This window comes from Prinia subflava, chromosome 16 (genome assembly GCF_021018805.1).
Source record: "Prinia subflava isolate CZ2003 ecotype Zambia chromosome 16, Cam_Psub_1.2, whole genome shotgun sequence".
NCBI classification, from domain to species: Eukaryota; Metazoa; Chordata; class Aves; order Passeriformes; family Cisticolidae; genus Prinia; species Prinia subflava.
In genome coordinates this window covers 1,071,003-1,086,986 of record NC_086262.1, presented here as the reverse complement: position 1 = coordinate 1,086,986, position 15,984 = coordinate 1,071,003, and the positions used below count along the sequence as shown (strand labels likewise).

At 47.1% G+C, this 15,984-nt stretch overlaps 1 protein-coding gene and 1 long non-coding RNA gene across 4 annotated transcripts in view; one reads left to right on the top strand and one right to left on the bottom strand.

Moving 5' to 3' along the window:
- CTNNA1 (catenin alpha 1) overlaps window positions 1–13,824 on the bottom strand; it is a 117,149-nt gene extending 103,325 nt beyond the window's left edge. The window contains exon 1 of one of the 2 annotated variants that reach the window (XM_063413776.1): window positions 13,702–13,824. The gene's annotated coding sequence lies outside the window, so the exon portion shown is untranslated. The remainder of the gene's footprint in view (window positions 1–13,701) is intronic. The other variant, XM_063413777.1, reaches the window with a different exon arrangement.
- Window positions 13,797–15,299, top strand: LOC134559214 (uncharacterized). Of its 2 annotated transcripts, none has more exons than XR_010082483.1 (3): window positions 13,797–13,873; window positions 14,330–14,764; window positions 14,971–15,299. It is a non-coding gene; the product is annotated as an uncharacterized LOC134559214 (long non-coding RNA). The 2 variants fall into 2 exon arrangements; XR_010082484.1 differs by lacking the exon at window positions 13,797–13,873 and having other exon boundaries at window positions 13,913–14,461; window positions 14,603–14,764.
- Window positions 15,300–15,984: the final 685 nt, after the last annotated feature.

Below are 15,984 nucleotides of genomic sequence, written 5' to 3'. Positions count from 1 at the left end.
CACCTACAGGGAAAGAGAACACCCTCTGGAAGAGGAACCCACTTGCAGAGCAGTGCAGCACTGGTTTGACAGCTGGGACAGCCCAACTGACACAGGAACAGGTTCTCCATGCCCCAGCCCTAGAAATTTCAAGGACAAAGCAGCACAGACCACATGGCAGAGGAGTGAGCGGTGCTGAATCTCAAGTGCAGGAATATATAGAACAACACCACTGCACAGGGAGTTGTGGTTGCCCAGCCTGTGGTTTCATAAGCAGCAGAAAAGCTGCTTAAAGACCAATGTTCATCCTCCCACACCCCTCCAGGAACTCATTCCCATTTGCACATCACACCCCCTCCGTACTGGCACAGCTTTCCCCACGCCTGAGCGATTAACCAGATGGGGAAGGACTGATTTGGCTGGAGGGAAAGAAATCCATTTTTGCAGGGTGGGCTGAGATGCCCATCTGGCTCACCATGCCACCACAGACCGCTGTGGCAAGGGGAGATGGCACCATCAGCTGGCACCCTTGGCAAAGCCGGATGCCACAGCCAAGCTGAACTGGGAGCCACTGAAAACTGAGCATCAAGCAGAGCTTCTGTAGAGAGCAGAAATGTGCTCCCCACACATCTGATGCTCAGACATGTGAAGCTCCAACCATGCTCATCAGCCCAGCATGTTAACTGCAAACCCTTTGGGTCATTTCCCCGTTCATCACGGTGCTCATTATTGCAATAGAGGGTGCAACAGTAACAGAGTCTTACTGGGGCTTAGTGCACTGGCAAGGACATGAGGGCAGGGGAAGCACAGGAGTTTAAAGAAGCCACTTCCAGAGCTCTGCTCCAGCCAGTGATCTGCAAGCAGAATCATCCCTGGACAACTCTCTCTCGCTTTGTAAAAACAGTCAGGATCTCATCTACAGCTAAAATTAAGGACAGGTCTCCATTCCACTTCAACCAACACCTGTTGCCATCCTACTGCTCCCCTCCCTGCTCATACAGATCCACGCTGGCACAGGCCTGATGGGGTGAGCCACTGCAGGGAGCTCAGTCTCAGAGCAAGCTGGTAACTAAAACTTCCCAGTCCTGTCCTGATGGAGGAGGTGGGACTGCAAGCGTAAGGACCAGCATGGGGATGAGCTCTGCTTCTGAAGCGTCCTCCAGGGCAGGCCCCAGACCTGTTTGGAGAGAAGGATGAGCAGAGGGATGTCTGAGCTGCTGGGGCTGCCAGGAACACATCAAGAATGATGTGCACACAATGCTCTTTCCAAAAGCCACAACTGAAGGTCTGTCTGAGTGTTCTCAAAAACTGGTAATTCAAGGTTTTAGGAATAATTTCAGATACCTCTTTCTATAATACTGGCATGCAAATGATTTTTAGATATTGGCAAGCAGAGGAATGCAGCTCTGCAGCTGCTTTGCAGAAGTGCCCTGAAGGCACCCAAAGCTTTTTCAAAAGCCTGTGAAGAAGCACAATTTGAACAGCGAGCTCTGCACCCCAATGAATCACAAAAAGGCCTAAGTGCTCAGGGTCCTGTTTTTCCAGGTTGCACTCCCACACACACACCTGAAGGCAGTGCTGGCTGTATCTCAGACACTACTGAGTGACTCCATTCCACCTGCCCTGTACCAAACCATCCTGCAGCCACCCCACCTTCGGGCAAGGGTAAATCTCTTTGGGTTACACAGCAAAAAATAACTGCCCATCTCCTGTGCTTCAGCCCCATCACCTTGTGCTACCTGAAAAGTCTTTAACATGACATCTGCTGTTAGTCTTCATGTTTTAACTCTCCTGCCAGGCTGCTTTCTAAAAGCTTTTAGCTGCAGTCACTGATTTCTTGGTTTTTCTCAGGGAAGCCGGTATTCAAGGAATGGTCTGACTGGCACAGAGAGGAGCTGACCTGGCACAAAAGACCACATGCTGAATTCCAGCATTGTGCTAGCTGAAATACCTAACGCAGAACATGAGACAAGAACATTTTATACCTGGGAGGACATTCTCCATCTGAACACCCTTCCTGCTACTCCTCAGCTGCTCCCCATTCTGTGGGGCCGATGTGCCCAGGAGCAGTAAAGAGATATGCAACTACAGTTTTTTGCATCTTCTTTCCCTCATATGTCTTTAAGTAGTCTCACTCATTTTGAACGATAATCTGGTCTTCTACCATGCTTCCAGACTGCCTCTAGATACTCTGTACTGCATAATGACTCTATTACCCAGGTCCTGGGGATGGAAGATTGTGGGATTCACAAGACAATGACCCAGCTTTATCTTCCAGATAGAAATGAACTGGACCCCTTGTTCCCAATGAAATTCTTCTGCTTGGCTTGCTACCCAACCCACCTGACAACCAGCAGGGATCCTTGACCCTTGCTGAAGGTGGCAGACAAAAGATCAAAGATCTTCAGGAGCTGGGTATCTAACACACACCATTAGTGCAAACCTTCTGAATAGTTTTGGTTTCAAAGAGCTTAAGGCACACTTCCCTAAAACTCAGCTCACATGTTGGGGCTTCATATGGCCCACTGACAATTCAAAACTGGTTTTGATATAACTAGGAGTATGCATAAAATAAAAAGTTTCATTCTTTCCCTTCACAGTTTCCAAATTAACTTGTCTGCCCTGTTCCACAAATAAAGCAATACTTGGCAGCCAAATAGCTGCAAGTCAGGGATGTTTGGTGAATGTGATGCTTTTCAAGGAGGATTTAAGCAGACTTTATTTAAGCTGGTTTTATTTAACATCAAGTATACACAACCAAAAACAGAGAGTCATCCTCTTCTAACATAGCCTTCAACCTTACATTCCATTTGCTCAGCTACCAAATCTCGTCCCCCACCATAAATGCCACACAGATACTACCTCATTAGAAATCCTTACTGCCAGAATTTCACAGTCTGAAACATTAATACAAACTCAGGTGTCATGTTGTGGTAAAGGTCCTGTTTTATGTACAGGATGAGTTTGAGTTGAACCTGTCTTATGAGACTCAGGTCTTGGTGGCAAAGGTGGGATGCACTGCCTGTGTCTGTGTTATTAAACTTTGGAGTGCCTCCAAATTCTGAGGTGTGAGTAGATACACGGGCCATGTCCAGCTTGGTGTCAAGGTAAGACCATCTCCACCTCATCCCAAACTCTTGGTTTTCATTGAATACAACTTTACTAAATTTTCAAGTGTGGTATCTATACAAATCATGGAAAAATATGTGGGAAATAATTTCACTGAATAAAACAACCTTCTGTAGAAACCAATGACTATGTTTTTCTGGATGGAATTTCCTGCCACTCAAGTATATTCAACTTTGCTACACCTTTTGTTCCGGGTTGTGGGTTTTTTTTTTTTTTCCCCACAAACTGCAGTAATCACCCAAGAAAAAAGACGATATTCAGGTTCAGATAAACCTGTTTCTCACCAGTGCCATCCCAGTTCCAGGTCTCTTAATCTGCTTTTACAAATTTTTCTCTGCTGCTCTTGTGGAGAACACACCCACAAGAGGCATCTGAAATGCTTATCAGACAGCCTGACACAGTCAGTAACAAACAAATGCTTCTCTGTTCTCCACTCATTTAGACCTTGCTACTGAATTGAGACATGAAACCTAATCCAATGTCCCTACAAAAATCCTGACTCTGTTTTCTCTCCCACCAGAACCAGCAGCCACCCCTCACCTTTTCCCCATGGCAGCACAGCCCAGCCCACACAGCATCACACAGGAGTGGGCACAGGGCACAGCACCAGATGAAGATGCCTCACTCTCCCCCAAGCAGCCTGTGCTATCTCCTAGCAGCTTCCAAACTGTCACAGTGCTGGGGATTCCAGCGATTCATCTTCAGTCAGGAACATGCTCTGTCATTACAGGTCTTCACTCCTTCACTCAGGTCCAGCTGCTGATTAGGGGATGAAGGCATGCTCTGCACAAGCAGCTTCACTGTGCTGCTGGTCCTGGGACCTCAGCAGAGATTTCACACTGGCAAATATGATGTTTGCTTGGGAGATGCTGGTGCCAACAGCAGCTTCTTGCCCCAGTTATGCAAGTGTTCAGCTCTGATCATTTCCTTTCTGACAGAATTGTTTTACTACAAAGAATCTAGAAAAGAGGTGCATGGAGGACAAAGCACAGGCAGCATGAGCAATTAGCGACTTATTGATGTCACACTAGGGTTCTAGTTCATGGATGACACTCTGAAAGAATACAGGAGCCAAACTCAGGCTTATACCCAAATAATTGTTCACACAGATAACCTGGTATGTCCCAACAAGCTTCCAACCTATTTCTACAGTTTCCAGTTTCCAAAACTCATGCATGATCCCAACTCTGTAAAGAAGACTGACAGGGTAACGAGAATGCTTTAGAAGACACACATGCCCTTTCTCAAGAAGAGAATCTCCTCTATAACTAAGATTAACTTTTATATTCTGGCTGCAAAACTTTGTATTTGGAAAAAAATTGTGTGTCATGGCCAGCAAGCTATTACTGTTATGAATAATAACCACTCACTCTGCCTTCACATGGATGTTTGTACATTTTATGCTGAAAATCTCCACTAACACCATGAAAGATAACTTCCCAAATCAGAATAAGTAACTACTGTATTTAGCTGCTCTGTGGGTCAGGACTGCAAGGCTCTGGCCATGCAGAAAGACACCACACCTGCATTTTAAGCAAACAGCAACATCTCTCACGAGTCTATCTGTGCAGTGATGGCAACTCCAACCTCTCTAACCCAGCCCTTACTCAGCCAATCTCTCACACTGAAGCTGTAGGCTCAAACACTAGGCTCACACTGAAACACAACAAGGGGGCTCAGCCTGGAGACAGCATTTCAGAACCCAGGAGAGTCTTGTGCACCTGCTAGACCACTTGAATTCAGCTACCTAGAGCCCTTCCAACCTCAGTGCCTGTTTCCACTCTTGAGGCAGAAAACTCTGTGAAGCTTCCCTAAAATCATTGAGAAAGATTAAAGAACAGCTTTCTGGCACTTGCTGAACCACAGCACACAGTTCAGACCCTAGGGACACACAGACATGCAGATATAATAACTAGGCTGTGGCTTCAGAGCATGGCCCTTCAAACCCCAAACTATGCCAGCACAGGTTCCAATTACCAACCTTAAGTTAACAATGAACGTAAGAAGGGGCAACCTTTTAACAAGATCATTTTTGCACAACTATACGTTAAATAAGAAAAAGGTTGTTATAAATTAGTCCACTTTATCAGTTGGCAGAAGAATTTGCCACGGCTGCAAAACTGATTCTTGCTTAGCCTGCAAAACCTCACTGATGGCTGGTAATAAAGAGAAAAGAAAACCTGGGGATTTTTATTCGGATCTTCTTCAGCTCTCAACCTGCAATAAAAAGTGCTGTTTATGCTAAAGAGTCAGAAATCACCAGAATCTGACCCCACTCAAACTGCATTTTCATTCCTAAATTGATATGTTGTTATGCAATACCCTTCGGTGCTTTTGGCTGACCACATCTTTGAAATCTAGCCCTTCATTAGCAAAATTTAAACCTGTCAGGAGTCCACAAATACTGGAGCTATTGGAGCTGACACACATGTTTTGGGGAAAAAAAAAAAGACTCCCTATAATTAGAGGGTTGGTGAAAATTTACTTAAACATGGAGCAAATGGACAGCTTTGTATTACCAGAGACTAAATACCATATTCCTTCTCAGTTGTGTGCTCAGCATAGCTGCAACTAAGGACCATGTAATAAAAACTTCTTTGTTTTAAGAATGTAAAAAGTTTTCCAGTTTTCTCCTTTTGTGAAACCTACTAGGAGCACCCACTGAAGCAAAAGGAGAACATGAGTGTGAAGACTCTTCAAAGTAAAATGTTTTCTAAGTTTCCTATGAAAACTCCTTCAGAAGTCCTTTTGCAGTCCTCCACTTTGATTCACGAACACTCTGTCAGTCTTAACTAAAAATTACAAAGCAGGTTTTTTTAAAGAAGAAAGTAACAAACCCCACAGGTGAGGAGGCCATGATTTTCACTTTATGCTCAGGGCAACCTTCAGCAACATCTCCCAGCTATAAACCATGAGTTCCTCTCACAGGAAGAACTGCACCATCACCACATGCCCTCAGACAACTCTCAACTTGCAGCTCCACCAACACATGGGGAGAATTCACAAAAACAAACCCCAGAAGAAAGAGTGAACATGAATGGGCTGGACAAGCGTGGTTTGGAGGAGTGAAGCACCTCTGAGGGCCTGCACTAAGGCGGGATGATCTGACACCTCATCTCCTCAAGGCTGCAGACATTGGAACACTGGGGCACTGACTGATGAGAACTTCACAGCTTCTCCACAAGAGCAAAGCAAGTAATAGTAAAAACACCGCGGTGTGATGAATTTTTGGTTGCTTGCCAGAGTTCCTGCACAGCCATAACCACCTTCCATCAAGTACAAACTTGCTAAGGGTGCACCAGGGCGCATGGGAGTCAGAGCTAACCACGACCTGTCTGGGCAGGAATCCATTCGAGTCACTGCCTTCACAGATAGATGACCAATTAAAGCAACTTCTGTTAAAAAAAAAAGTCACTGTCCTACCCACATTCCACAAAAGTAACATGAAGCAATCAGGTTTGAGAAAAAGGACATTGCTTGGATGGTCTTACTGGAAAAAAAGAATTAATGTAGTAACACAGCCGTTTACTGAGTAGAAACTAACTCACATATGATTAAATACACATTTTTCTCTCTCCGCCCCTTCTTTTCACCCCCAGGAATCGGAAACATGACAAACCTAGAGAACAAAAACCAGATGAGCTAAAAAATCCTGTTCCATTGGTTTTGCACCAGCGCTTTGCCTTTTGTTCTGCTGAACACTGCATCTTTCACTGACAGCCATTGACTTTTCCCTAGGCCCACAATAATATTCTGTTAATCAAATAATCATATTCAAATTGTCTTAACCAATTCTGTAAACTAAGTAAACCAGCTTAGAACACCTGACGCTACAGTAGTGATGCATAAAGACCAGAAATTAACTTTTTCTCCTTGGGGTTATAAGCTTTGAGCCCTGCACAACCAATCTGCATTATTCTGTTTTGCTACAAATAAACCCTCAAGCTTTTTTTTCACTCTTTGTGCTACTCTTACTGGATTTTATGTAATTATTTTTAATCCCTAACCCCTAGCTAGGAGAGAGGGGGAGGTTCCCCCCCTCTCACAATCACACTGCACTCATCTGTCAGAGGGTTGTGACTGAGGACTCTACCAGCAGTGAAGTGTCATGGAGTAACAAACACAAGCTCTGTCCACTGTCCAAAAAGCCTTCCCCACATCTCCACTTTCAGGATGCACTGTTTAATGTTACTTAGGAAATGTGGTTGCAGCTGCAAGGGCAGTGGTTTCTAATTAAGCACCTCTTCCAAAGAGTGGAAGTGGCAGGAACTACAAAGCCATACTTTGTACCAAAATTTAAACCACTCCAGAGCCTTTTGTAGAGCCAAACCAGATTCCTGCTTTTCACTCAGAAATATTCCGTATCTTTCCTTTTACTTGTAGCTTGTATGAAGTCATTTGACTCACAAGGTTTCTACATTGAAAAGCCATGAAGTCATCAGCTGAACACGATGACGGCAGAGCTGTTCTGCACCTGCAGCCAGGACTGTCAAAGGCAGCAGCCATGGGGGCGCCTGCCAGCATTGGCCACCGTGGCCATCAGGCACATCTGCAGAACAGCCAGTCCAGGCTCCAACTCCTGCCTTGGGAAGCTCTTAAACTGCTGGACCTTGGCAGAGAACCTCAGGGAAGCAATGCTACTTGTTTGCTCTTCTCTCATGGTTTTATTGCTTGTTTTACTGCCTTCCTGTTGCTTTCCCTTTTACGGATGATTTTACAAACTGCCACCACCCAGGAAAAAGGTGGAGGAGGATATGAGGGAAGATAAATGATGATAAATTATTGTAAGGATCAGTATAAAGAAAAGTGGCAGGGTCAGTAATTGTGACCAGAGAACCGGAAGGAGACACCAAAGCCCATCCTAGAGCATCCATCACTCCACAAAGGCATCAAAGAGCCAGAGGATACTGCTCAACAGTGCAACAAGCAGAGCTCCTGCTTTATTCTCTCCCTCAGTTGTTGGTCACAGTCAGCTCAGCTAAGACCAGGTGAAGGGCTTGTAACTTACAGCCTCAGACAAGGGCTAGACTCATAAAAAGTTGATGGGACCAGTAAAACCAAAACCTCCTGATAAGGGTCACAGCAGGACAGACCTCTCAGCTACAGCAATCAGAAGACATCAAGCCCTCTGTGCACCACTTGTAGTTCATTGTTCAACTTCTCACCTTTGAGATCAATAAATAATTGAAGTTTCAGAATGCTTAGACTCCAAAACACCTGGACATCAGATACTGGTTGGAATGAACTGCATAGTTTATAAGTGAAGTTATTATGAGATGTGTCACTTGCACACACACACCCACAGCCCATCATGAATTATCCAGGACCAGGAGCAACTCTTCAGCACTGAGCAGCAAGACTCTCTAGGTCTTGAAGTCACACTAAAAGAGATTAGTTTTACAAGTATACATTACAAGGACATACTTGCAAGGAAGAGGGCAAAAACTGGCAGCTTGTACATCTTGATTAGTTGCATTCACACCCACTTTCACCTTCTTGCTTCTGAGCACACCACAGCTCTGTCCCCTGCTGTTCAACAACGCTGGCTCTGAATCCAATATTCCAGTCAATTAAAAAAAAACATTTACCCACCTACAGCTTCAGCTGGAGATCTCAAGAGCACTTTGCTAAGATGAATACTGACCTGCTCAGTGTTACGCAGGTTAAACACCGTTTTATAGGCACACAGCTCAGCCCTGTTTACATGAAAAATTCAACTGACCTTTGTGGCTCTGCAGAGCTACATTGCTAGTGCAGCCCTTGTGCAGACCATTTATTTAAGTGGATCTCCTCTGCTCAGGTTGTATCAACGAGAGAAAGATATAGAAAAAGAAATCTCCCCCCTAGAACCTTAGATCTGCATAGATATCACCTCTACAAGTGCCCAGAATAAAGTGAATTAAAACTCTGAGCCCTTGGGGAAGTGAGAACAGCAGCGGAAGGCAGAGCATTGAAAACCACACAAGCCATCAAGGCCACATGTTCCTGATAGCATTGACCCTTACTGACCTTAATGTAAAGCCACAAATTTAGTATTTACCTAAATGTCCTCTTGACCTGCTGAAAAACGGCAATGACAGAACTGTGGGGCCTACAATTTCCCCTCAGTTAACCTTCAGGTAAAAAAAAAAATTCTTCTCCTTACCCTTCAGCAGCTACCCACCTACCAAGCTCATTAGTTTCAGCCTCTTCCTTAAACTAGCTATTCAAGACCACTTTAGAACAGGGTGCACCAATGGTGCCTCTTCTACCCTAATTTGCACCACAATCTCATTTGCTCCACATCAACTCCTCCTTTGCTCAACATCAGCTCCACACAGAAATTCTCCTTAAGCATATACAGTCATATGCAGATCTACTCCATAATAGGGCACTGATTGCTGAGAAACTGAGCGTTCTTTGGGAAAAACAGCACACCACAAGCTGAGGATCTCACAATATGCCCACTGCAATCCTACCTGCCACACTGGTGACACCTCCCTGTCTGCTTTGCTCTCAAGCCCCTCACTGCCAGGAGTTTCACTCACTCTTGGGCTGTAACACCAACACTCCTCTGCTCTCGTGCCACTCCATGCACTAAAACAGCTGCCAGAGAACCAACTGGCCTCCAGCTTGGCTTCGTGGACACTGTTCCACTCTGTGCCTCGGTAATGGTTATCCTTTAGTTACAGCTGCCCTCCTGTTTGCTTTTCCAACCCTGAGATTATCACAGAATGGTTTGGGTTGGGAGGGACCTTAAAGTCATCTAATTTCACCCTCTGCCATGGGCAGGGACACCTTCCACCAGCACAAGTTGCTCCAAGTCCTGTCTTTCCTGGTTTTGGACAATTCCAGGGATCCAGGGGCAGCCACAGCTGCTCTGGGCACCCTGTGCCAGGGCCTGCCCACCCTCATAGCCAAGAAGTTTTCCCAATATCCCATCTATCCCTGTTCTCTGGCAGTGGGAAGCCATGCCCTGTGTCCTGTCCCTCCACCCTTTGTCCCAAGTCCCTCTCCAGCACTCCTGGAGCCCCTTCAGGCACTGGAAGGGGCTCTAAGGTCTCCACAGAGCCTTTTCTTCTCCAGGTGAACAATCCCAGCTCTCCCAGCCATTCCTCCCAGCAGAGCTGCTCCATCCCTCTGCTCATCCTGGTGCCTCCTCTGGCCTGGCTCCAGCAGCTCCAGCTCCTTGCTGTGCTGGGCCCTGGGGCTGGGGCAGCTCTGCAGGTGGGCTCTGACCTGAGAGGAGGGGGAGAATCCCTGCCCTCGATGTGCTGCCCTCAGTGCTTTGGATAAGCCAAAATACAGGCATTGATCCCTGCATTTAAAGCCTTTCAGAAGAGGCTCTTTGGAACCTAACTGATTAATAAGTAGCTTTCTTGTAAATTAGAGAAATTATAATAGAAGGGAATGTCAGACTGGAGGAGAATTTTGCTTTGAAAACTGTGTTATTTTAGACCTGTGGATTGAAAAATTTTTCTATCACTTCACAAAGCATGTGGAATAAAGGTTACTCCTCTAATTCCACCAGATATATTTATATACACATATCAAAGGACTAACAGATGTTTTCTGCAGCATATCTGGGATTAACAAGCAAAAATATGTGATCATATTGAGAGAAAAGGTAGCTGGCTCTTTAAATCCATCAGTCATAAGAAATTATGAATCATATTTAAGTATCAGATTTGCCAGTACAAGAGTCTGGACTAACCTTCTGCACACCAGAAATCACAGTTACACCCATTCTTGCCATGACTAGCAGATAAGGAGTCTCAGTCATTCAAGGAGAACAATCCCATTTCCAGTTGCAGTGACCACATTCCTCCTGCAACTCCTTCACCTCAATAAATCCATCTGCACCCAGTTCTGCTTCGTGACACAGCAGGCCACTCTCAGTGCTTGTCTTGCCAGAGGAGCTCATCCAGTCAGGGTGCTAGCATACAATTTTGTGGTAGCTCTATTTTAAATCTCATTTGCTGGATTAAAATAGTATGGAGTTAAAAGTAGTAATTATCAAACATCTGCACTTTCTCTAAAGCTGCAATGCTGTTTAACCAATGCATGAGCCATAAACTCACTGAATGGAGCTATTCCAGATTAGCTGTAGAACAGTTCGGGTGAATTCCCAGAGCAGTAACACATCCCATTCCTCAAGGTCATACTTTCAACACTGAAGTTCTACAGCACAAGGTTTAGAGTGGTGCCAGTTAAGGCACGAGGGCAGGAAGCCCCATCCCAGGAAGCGTTCAGGGTCAGGGGGGACAGGACTCGGAGCAGGGGCAGGATTTGGGCAGGAAGGTGTCCCTGCCCATGGCAGTGGAGTGGAACCAGATATGCTTTAGGGTCCCTTTCAACCCAAACCAGTCTCTGATTCATCATTATGCTGAGTGACTGTCCCTAACAAAATGACACTCAGTCGTCTTTTACTCATCGTGTTTCCTTTAGTGTCCAGCAAAGTTCAGAGATGCCATTAAAACAGAACCCAGTAAGACCTGAACAGAAGCACCATGGCCACACGGGCCCTCGTCCCAGACAGCCCCACTGCCCACCTAGGATGAGCAGACTGGTTTGGCCACTGAGTATTTTTATGATCTTAACCAATTTTCTGCATAAGACAGGTCATTCAGAAACCAAACAGTAACAAATGTAAATTCAAAGCAGGCCTGATGTCCCACTGAACTGTATTTCCAGCTCATAAACATTTCTACTTATTGTGGATTCCTTTGCAAGATCAATTTCTCGATCTTACAGCTGCAGAAGGAAGATACTCATGTTGCTGAAAAAACACAAATTACTTTTCTATTACATCTCCCAGTTAACTTTATCAGACCAACAGAAGCCCTATGAAGAAGCTGCACATTAACGTCTGTCCTTACACATGTCAGCACAGAAATCCTGATGTTTCAAAGCCTGAAAATTCATTGTGAGGAAAGTATTACATTTGTATTTTAAAGCATCAATTTGAGCACGGGATTTCTAATCTCTGCCCACTGCACTCCCCCCGGCCACCTTGTGTAAACTTTAAATCTCCGATGCTGAGGTCTATTATTAGAACCGGCTGAAAAAAACCCTAAAGACTGAAGGCACATTGTTTGTTATGGAAAAGGTTAGGGCAAAGCCTTTCTAAAAACAAAATCTACTAAACCTTTGTCTGTTTCCGCTGAGAAAAGTCAAAACGTTTCCGTGATGTTTCAGAAACTCCTTCTTTGAAAATGACGAACAGTGACTCAACACCAAAGTATGTCCTTTTAAACAACATGTTTCGATTCAGAAGGGGGAAGTAAGTACAACAAAACACTTAATATGGCCTTGGTGCCCCAAGACAGAGCAAAGACTGCACCTAGCGTAAAATGAGCTTTCACCTTCATCAACACAATCCTGCCAACAAAGCAGCCCAGAACTGAAATAAACAACCTCCGAGCCCAGTGTAGCCAGCAGGACTGAGGAGTGCAGCCTCTCCCACCTCCCCAGTCCCAGTGCAGGAAAAACACAGGAAACCAGTCACTACAGCACAAGTGCATGCAGAAAACACCTTCTGCACAACTCCCATCCCCCAAAAACAGACAGATCCAAACAAAGGGGGAAGGGCGGCAAAGAGCTCCCAGACCAGGTCAATACAGATAGTCCAGACACGCCTGGAGTCATAACTCCGAAAGCTGGGCTGAGGACACGGTCATGGGGCTCGCAGCCCAGCTGGGCGAGGGCGACCCATGATCGATGACCCTCGCCAGAAGGCACCGCCTGGGCAGGGCTGGCGAGCCAAGGGCAGACAGGCAGGGAACCGTGCGTTGATCACATACAATTCTTCACTAAATATAACTGGAACACACACACTGGAACGCACACTTTCCTGCAAACTTTCGGCCTGAAAGATTTTAGGCGTTTTGAAGTGGTATGAGCAATGAATAACAGGCGGGTGGCCCACGCTGCCCAGGAACCCCGCGGCCACAGGCAGCACACACAGGGGCCGCACGTAACTCAGGAGCGGATGCGCTCTCCCTACTTTTTGTTTGGGAAAACTAGCACGAAACTTTTTGTCAGCAAAGGAGAGGCTCTCGCCCTCCAGCCCACGAGGGGATTAGCGGTGGGTGTCAGAAAACGTGGCGAAGGCAGGCGGGGCCGCGGGGTGTTCCCGGCTCTTCGTGTATGGGACCGGCAGCACGGCCCGGGCTAGAGGAGGGCTCGCTCCGGCTCCGGCTGCGCCTCCCGGACAGACTGCGGGTCCGAGAGGCACGGAGCGCTCCCGGGGGGCTCCCGGCCCGGCCTGGCCCTGCCCGCAGCCGAGGAGCGGCGCCGGGGCGGCCTCGGCCGCGCGGGGAGGGGCCTGGACACCGCCCCGCCGCACCGAAACTTCGCCGGGAGCGGCCCGGCCGCGCTTCTCCGCCGGCAGAACGCGCTCGGCAGCCCCGAACACCGCGGGGAACACCCGCCCCGCTCCCACGCGGGCCCCGCCGCTCCGGCGCAGCGCAGCCTCCCCAGCCGGGCCCGACTCCCTTCCCACGCGCGGCCCGCTCCGCTCCCATCCTCCGCCCCCCGCCCCGGCCCCGCGGCAGCAGGGCCCGGCCCGGCCCGGCGCCCAAAAGTTTCCAAGTGCGAGAGCCGCAACTTTACCGGGGCAGAGCTGCGCTGGTGGCGGCCGCCCTGGCTGCGCTGGGCCCCGCCGCTTTGTCCCGTCCCGCGGAGGAAATGGGCTCTTCCGGCGCCTCCCCGCCCGGCCTGGCCGCTCTTCCCGGCACCGCCCGCCGCGCCGCCCCCGCGCCCTGCCGGCGCCGCCCGCCCGCAGGTGAGGGACGGCGGGACAGGGAGGGGACGGCGGGGACAGGACAGGGCGGGACCCCCACCCCGGGCAGGGCACCCTAAAACCGCCCAGGCCCCGCAGCGGAGCCTGGCACAGCTTCCTGGCCCCCTCACTCCGTGGGCCGACAGGCAGCCTCCCTTCACAGCCCTCCACCAGCCGCCCCCCAGCCAGGCTCTTAGGATGCCACTTTTGAGATAGAATCAACAAATTCGAGGTCAAAATCTGGCCTTGTCCTCCTAAGTGCAGTATACCGAGGGTCCTTGGAGAGAGGGGAGGTGATGGATGCAGAGATTTGAAGGAGATAGAGGGAAAGTTGTAGCTGGGTTCCCCCTGGGTTCGTGAATTGGTGTTTTGTTTTGAAAACCCAGATACTTTCACCCTCCTGAGACCTGCTGTTTTTATGAAAAGCCTTGTTTTCATCCAAATGCCTCTAATAACAAGACTACAGGTGAGAGGAAATCCCGGGGTACAAGCAGGGCCACAGGAACCCCTCTAAGAAGAGAGGAAGGTTTTGGGAACCCAACCTTGACCTGCACAGGCAGATCTGCTGTTGGAGCAATTTGTCTTTATGTGGTAATTTGTTTCAAAGTTTTCTTTGAAAAGTCTCAGTGAGCCTGTTGTGAGAGAGAGTGATTGTTTTTACCCTGCAACAAATTACTCTGGGACTTTCCCTGGTGTGTTTTGAGATAGTTTTTAATACAAATCTCTCCACAGAACTTACATGTGTACTGGATTGTAAAGACAACTGAATAAATTTAATGCATTTCATGACTCATTTGCCAGCACTTCTGAGATACCTGAATCTACACACTCCGTCCTTTGTTATTGAGCAATAAATAGAGAGACTGAGTAACCTACAAGGAAGATTCATTCAAGGTGTGTAACTGAGTGAGGGGGCTGGCCCCAGGTCAGTGTCACAGCACAGGTGACCACACCGTGGTCAGGACTGTGATTTTCCTCCAGATCCTGGTTCAATGGGATTTGCAGGGCTGTGCTTCCCATCTTTTCCATTTTCCTACAAGCCTTTCCTGCCAGAATGCCATGTCCTGCAGCGAATTAGATTGCATTTTTCCTTCCTGCAGGTTTAATCCAAGAAAGGGATCCAAGACCAGGAAGTGAGCAGAGTACTGTTGCTTTATAATCCAGAAAGAAAATACGGATCAAGAGCTCAGCCTTGTCCGTGAGTGAAATTAGTCTAAAGAATGTGAGATCTGTAATTATGAAACTGACTGAAATACAGATTATTAAAAAAAATACAGGTCTTCAGTGCCTCAACAGACTCTCCTATGGAAACTCATGGAAAACAGATTGTATTTCCTGCTTATACCAAACCATTTATATTTGGTGTCAATTGCGCCAGGGATCCAAACTACTCATTTCTGTCTGTAGCATACTCTCAGTAAAAATTGAATTTACACTTCAATAGCTTGCTTTCTTTCATTACTCCTTTTAATATCATGTCTTAGCCTCCTGTGGTGGATTCCACATTCAGCAGTTCTGTGTGCCTCACATCCTTTCAGGACAAAATGTCAGATTAAAAAAAAAATTCCTTTTTAAACCTACAGATTCAAAAGTAGAAGGCCTGGAGTTGTAGAGAATCACATGTTCTGCACTGCACCACTGAAAAGTCAAGGGAGGAGATCAGCTGGCAGCTCTGTTGGTTCATGGAGCGAGTTAAAAGGCTCAGCAAACAAAACATAAAATTATGTAAAAATAGAGCCAGCTAGCTTGAGATTGGACTTTGTCTCTTAATTAACAGCTCTCTCTGAATCACAGCACTGGGCTCTGTCAACAAGACTAAAATGCAGGGGGTGTTCAGACAGGCACCCAGCAACAGTAGCTCACACCTCCCATCCAGTCCATGTCATTGGCAGCTTGAAATCTAATGCATTTTCTGAAATGAGTTACAAGTCTGCTTCTTGACCCCAAATCTTCCTGTAACAGTGTTTGTGGTTTTGTAATTCCCATTTTCCTGGTGGTTTTTAAAATGTTTTTCTTTCCCTTTTTCACTGGGTGAAAACACAGGGTAAGCCAGGGGAGAGGACAGGGAGGGAGGTGATGTGGCCGCACTGATCCTGTGGGGAGGCTGTTCGTGT